The sequence below is a fragment of the Microtus pennsylvanicus genome, chromosome 16 (genome assembly GCF_037038515.1).
Source record: "Microtus pennsylvanicus isolate mMicPen1 chromosome 16, mMicPen1.hap1, whole genome shotgun sequence".
Lineage (NCBI taxonomy): Eukaryota > Metazoa > Chordata > Mammalia > Rodentia > Cricetidae > Microtus > Microtus pennsylvanicus.
The window spans coordinates 13,756,947-13,763,468 of record NC_134594.1 but is presented as its reverse complement, the minus strand read 5'-3'; the positions used below and the strand labels follow the sequence as shown (position 1 = coordinate 13,763,468).

The following is a 6,522-nucleotide window of genomic DNA, read 5'->3' as shown; positions in this document are numbered from 1 at the left end:
GTGTGCGCCACTACTGCCCAGCTGAATGTACTGGTTTCTGTGGAATAAGCAATCTAGAACATACTGGTTTCTGCAATTCTCATTTTAAAGAGGAGGAAGAGACTCTGCCTTTTAGTGTCAATTTGCCTGTATACCAAGGCCAGCTGGCCTGGGTCTGGAAAAGCCTGGGATAAAACCGGACTTGCTGAACATAGCAGACAATGAGGACTACTGAGAACTCAAGAACAATGGCAATGGGTTTTTGATCCTACTGCACGTACTGGCTTTGGGGGAGCCTAGGCAGTTTGGATGCTCACCTTACTAGACCTGGATGGAGGTGGGTGGTCCTTGGACTTCCCACAGGGCAGGGAACCCTGATTGCTCTTTGGGCTGACTAGGGAGGGGGACTTTACTGGGGGAGGGGGAGGGAAATGGGAGGCGGTGGCGGGGAAGAGACAGAAGTCTTTAATAAATAGAAAGAAAGAAAGAAAACAGCCTTCAGATCGCTGGGTCTGGAAATAATGTAAGTAAAGGAGTCTAAAAAGCTACCACATTATTTAGGGAAATATTGAGAAATCAACTTCACAGAGTAGCCTTGCGTCATGGGCAATCAACTATTCCTTTAAAAGAAAACAGGAAAAAAAATCACTGCTTCTTAATAAATATATGTCAACCAAATGATACTTATATAGAAAGCCATATACCTTTTATCATATATTATAAGGGAAAGTTGACTCCATTTTCTCTTTAGTTAACAATGTTAGGTGGTTCTTCCCCAATAATCTTGTGAATCATATCATAAACTGTTTCTATGGTTCTGAGAATTGACTGACCATAAGATGTTTCATAGTAAGTTAACTGTCTAACCATAAACCTATAACATGTCCCTTTCCTATGATCATAAAAAATAACTGCAAAATTCCACTTTTAATCATTTGCTCACTTGGTATAAAGAGACTGCTGTGCTTTTAATCTGGGTTACTTTCATTCTCCTACTATGGGAGACTGAAAATATGGCCCAACCATTATTAAATTTTACGTTGAAGCATCTTAGTGTTAGCTTCTGATTTTTTATACCATAACATGGATATTTTAAACCATACAAATAAATTCAAGATGTATAAATAAATATACAAATATATGATATGTATTAGTAGGTATATTAGGATCCACTTTAATATTTTTGTAGATTTAGTTATCTTATGTATATGAGTGCTTTGCCTGTATGTATGTATGTGCCCACAGAGGTGAGAACAGGGCATCAGATCCCCTGGAACTGAAGCTGACAATGGCTGTGAGCCACCATATGCGTGCTGACAACCAAACCTGGGTCTTTTGAAATAACAAGTCCTCTTAACCACTGAAACCTTTCCTTCACTAATGAATACAGAATAGGATTTTGAAAAATACTTGTGAATTTGGGATGCCACAGGGTACTATGTACAAAACTTCCAAGAAACCATTTGTCTTAGTTACTTTTCTATTGTTGTGAAGAGATGGCGTGACTCCAAGGCACTATTGGAGTGAAAAATGAGAGCCAAGCAAGATGGGGCCTAATATTCCATGACACCAACAGATCATGGATGAGATGGTGGCCTCAGGACATAGTAACCCATGTTTATTTAGTATAATGCAAACTCAGATAACTATATAGAGAGATATTCATACATATGCATATAAGAAGGCTGGTAATATACAAATCTCTGGCAGAGCTTGGAAGCAACAACAGCTCCAGAAGCAGCAAGCACACTAAGTCATGTATGATTCCACTTTCTAATAAAAAGAACAAGACTCCTTGGAGAAATAAGTCACTCTAGGTCACACTGGGGCGGGGGGTACATGTGAGTCTTGGTGCCCAAGAAGTAATGGAGTGCTCAAAATAAACACATTGAGAGGTATCAAGAGCACAGAGCCAAACGCAAGGGTTCTCAAACGTTTCAGTAACAAAATCTTTGGTTAAATACTTTTCAAAATAATTGAACTGAGAAGTAGATGGAGAATAGACAAATATCCTACATAAAGAAATTTCAAATAACTTATCTAGGTAACACTTCCCATCTTCAATGATAAAAAGCAAAACCACCATATTCCACCCTGTAAGAGTGATTGCCTACACAGTGACACCATCCCCTAGGTGTGAACAGTTGTATGGTGACTTCCTACCTGAAAAGTACCTCCCCTCGGTGTGAACAGTTGCATGGTGACTTCCTGCCTGCAACACACCATTCCCTAGCTGTAACTGCTGCATGGTGACTTCCTTATGATGCTCCATCTCTTAACAATGTACTCCTTCTTAGTGACTCCCTTTCCAAGGAAAGGAAAGACTAACTTCAGAGCGGAGACACCCACTCCCTCAGCCAGATGATGAAGTCTGTACTTCTGCGGTTGTCCTCTCAAACTTTTGGGACTCTGTCTAGCCACAAGAAAAACACCAGGAAATCCCAAACTGGAGGATCCTTAAATTGCCTGAATGTCAAAGTAGTGAAAAATAAGGAGAGTCTAAGAAATGGTCACTGTCTAGAGGAAACTCCAGAGACAGGATGACCAAAGCTAGCTCTGAATAGGGTCTTCAGGGAAAAATTAAAGTTTTGTAAGTCAGTGTGGACTTTAGCTACTGGTATCACGGCGTGTCAGGCAGCCAGCTGCCCTAGTGCAAGATCCATTAGTGAACCATTTTCCTGACTTTCCTGCACAGTTAAAACTGTTATAAAAGCAAATTGTATTTTTAAGAAAAGTTTACCCTGATGTGATCGTTATATATTATATAACTATACCAGACATGCACTGTCCCCCCTAAATATGTAAAACCACACGACAAAGTTAAAACACAAGTGTTACAAAGACCAATCTAGAACTGCTAATGTTACAGGAAAGAACCCCTCCGTCTGGAGGGAGAGCTTAGTGGAGAGAGCACTTGGTAGGCAAGTATCAGGACAAAAGTTGAGATGCCCAGAACCCACATAAAAGCCAGGTAGAAGTGGTGGTCACCTGTAAGCTCAGCAAACTGAAGACAGACCAATTCCCCAGAGCAAGCTGGCTAGCTACACTAGCCAAACTCGCTCCAGATTCAGCAAGAAATCTTATGTCTTCATTATTGTTTCTATTGCCGTGATAGCACACTATGACCAAAAGCAACTTTGGGAGAAAAGGGTTTATTTTAGCTTGTAGTTCCACATCACAGTCCAGGACTGTGGGAGGTTGGGAGAGGACTCTAGAGGCAGGAGCTGATGCAGAGGCCATGCAGGGGTGCTGCTTACTAACTTTCTCCCATATGGACTGCTCAATTTGCTTTATGAGACCACCAGCCCAGGGGCAGCACTGCCCACAATAAGCTGGGCCCTTCCACATCAATCAACAATCAAGAAAACACACCATAAATTTGCCCATGGGCTAATCTGTTGGGGGCATTTTCTCAGCTAGGGTTCCCTCTTCCCAAATGACTAGAGTTTCTGTCAAGCTGACATAAAACTGCCATGACACCCTGCCTTGGTACATAAGGTGGATAGTGATAAGGAAGATACGAGATGTCAACCTTGGGCCTCTAAATGCGCATGCACACACTTGCACCACCCGCACCACCTCCATCACATGTACACATGCAGAAAATCATTTCTCCAGGGGCTGAATGTAATCATCCCTAAAGAGAGAACGGCTTTCCCAGATGCTGTTGCTGCCCGCACAAGAGTCACACAAGATCAAGCCAACCCGCATTCTATGCAGGAGGTGGGAGGGGCTTGCCAGCCTCCACCCTTGACAGCGATGACTTCTAGGGCAGAGAATCAGTTTTCCTAAAGGCTGTGACCCCTGATACTCCATTGTATGACCCACACCCAGGAGTGTATGAGCAGCATAAATTAAACTCGGGTTTTTAAAAAATACAGTATAAAGTTGGGAAGGGTGAGAAGGTAGGTATGGATATTGGAGAAGTTAGGGGAAAGAATGGGGAATGAATATGAGCAAAATATAAGGAATTCTCAAAGAATTAATAAAACTAGTATAGTAAGAGAGTAAACTGCAGCCAGGCGGTGGCTCACGCCTTTAATCCCAGCACTCGGGAGGCAGAGGCAGGCAGATGTCTGTGAGTTCGAGGCCAGCCTGGTCTACAAGACTTAGTTTCAAGACAGCCAGGACTGTTACACAAAGAAACTCTGTCTCGAAATAACCAGAGCTACTTGGTGGCACCCTTCCTATAAAATCCATGTGGCATTTTTATTTAGTATATCTGTTGTGGTACCCATGCCTGCCACATAGTAAGTGGTCAATAAACACCTGCTAAATTAATGAGCAAATAAAATATTTTAGATAGGTCAAAGCTACACTGATGTTGCAGAATCTGAATCGGGGAGAAACAGGGCCCGAGAGAGCCAGCTTTGAGTTGAAATATAGACTGTGGTTTATCTGTACTGACGACAGACTCTCTGGGGAAACTCAGACGGCTTTTTCCAAGAGTCTAACATCCACGACAGCTTCCAGCCAGCCAGTCAGCCCGGGTTTCAGCTTTGCCTCACCCCCTAACTAACGTGCACAATTTCTGAACAAGCTCTGTCCCTTCTCCAGGCCTCACCAGATCAGATGACTTCCAGAGTTAGAGAAATCTGTGCCTCGGCAAGATGCCCCACGGCTTCTCAGTACCTCTCGAGTTTGCATGTTGGCTCTGGTCCTCTGCTCCGTTTTAGGTTTGAACCTTAGAGCCACTTCCCCATGCTCTGTTTTCTGAGTTATTTACTCATTTACAGTACTTTGATTTCTGCAATTTTGGCTTATGAAGACGTTTGCTCAATAGGAATCTCAAAATGTATTTGATTGTGCCAGTTCTGAGAATTCAAAGCAGATGTGATGCAAGTATCCCTGTTGAGGATTTCAAAACTAAATAAAAACCACAAATGGGAAAAGTTAAGAGCCAATGTGGTCTCAATCTTATAAAAAGGCTGTGGAGGATTGTTGGGAGTGGCTTCTGAGAGCATCAATTCTGACTTGACCATACTTTCTGCATTCAATCTAGCAATTCATCTTTTTACAATGATGCAACTTTAAAAAACCACTCTTGTTTCTGACAGATTTGACCAGTGCAGACATTCAAGCTGCATACTGAACCCTAAAACACCATTTCCCCTACTTTTCTGCATTATAGAATCTATCTCCCTGTTAAAACCCCTCAAGTATGCTGGGCAGTGGTAGTACATGCCTTTAATCCCATCATTCAAGAGGCAGAGGCAGGTGGTTCTTTGTGAGTTCAAGACCAACCTGGTCTACAGACAGGACAGCCAGGGCTACACAGAGAAGCTCTGTCTCAAACAAAATGACAAACAAACAAAAAGAAACTGAGTAAGAAGCCTGCCATGTATCAAAGAACTACAACTTTATTTCCAAATACTGGCCTTTACAGTGGGGTACAGCTGCTATTTGGACATTCGTATTTCCTTGCTCTGAAAAGAGGATCATCTCTTTTAACAAATGCTTTCCAGGGCTGGAGAGATGCCGTCAAAGGGTTTCCATGCAAGCATGAGGGTCTGCATCTGAGCTCCAGACTCACGTTTAAAAAGCCTGCCGCTGCCAGGCATAGTAGCACATGTCTCTAATCACAGTACTTAGGAGACAGAGGCAGGTGGATTTCTATGCGTCAGAGGTCAGCCTGATCTACAAAGGTGATGTGGGATGTCCTTCTGTATATGTGATACTTTTATTGGCTGATAAATAAAGCTCATTTGGCCAATGGCAGGATAGACTAGAGCTAGGTGGGAAATCCAAACAGAGATATGGAGAAGGCGGAGTCAGGGGACACCATGTCGCCACCAAAGGCAAAAAAAATGTCTGAGCATTACCGATAAGCTACAGCCTCATGTTGCTACACGGATTAATAGAAATGGGTTAATTTATATGTAGAGCTAGCCAATAAGAAGTCTGAGCCATTGGTCAAACAATTACAATTGAGATTAAGCCTCAGATTGGTTAATTAGGAACAGGTGGGTGGGACAGAAAGCCTCCAGCTACACATAGGTAGTGCCAGGCTAGCTGAGGCTACATAGTAGGACACTATCTTATTTTTAAAAAAAAAAAAGGACAAAAAAAAAGGCATGGTGTCATGTGCTTGCAATCCCTGCACTGTTGAAGTGGAGGCTGAGGACCCCGGGGCTTTCAGTTCAGTCAGCTTAGCCTACTGGGCAAGCTCTAGCAAGAGATCCTGGGCAAAACAAACCAAAACAAGGTACACAACTGTCTACTGCCTCCAGTTCCAGAAGATCTGCTGCTCTTTGTGGACTCCACAGAACTGCACATAATGATACATACACAAACAAGCAGTTACACATATGAGAATACACACACACACACACACACACACACACACACACACACACACACAGAAACACACAGTTTTAAATGACAAGCAAGCTTTAACCTGAATGCTGTCAGACATCGTCAGGTAAAGGTGCTGCAGTCCTTTCTTGCACCTTCAACCAGCAGTAAAGCCAGCTCAGCTCTCTGAGTGCTGTTGCCGCCAGGAGGATGTGTGTGTTTGGGGAGCCACTATGGGAGTTACCTAGT

At 42.9% G+C, this 6,522-nt stretch overlaps 1 protein-coding gene across 1 annotated transcript in view; it reads right to left on the bottom strand.

Moving 5' to 3' along the window:
- Fgf2 (fibroblast growth factor 2) overlaps window positions 1–6,522 on the bottom strand; it is a 55,895-nt gene that overhangs the window by 7,202 nt on the left and 42,171 nt on the right. The gene's annotated exons all lie outside the window — the stretch shown is intronic.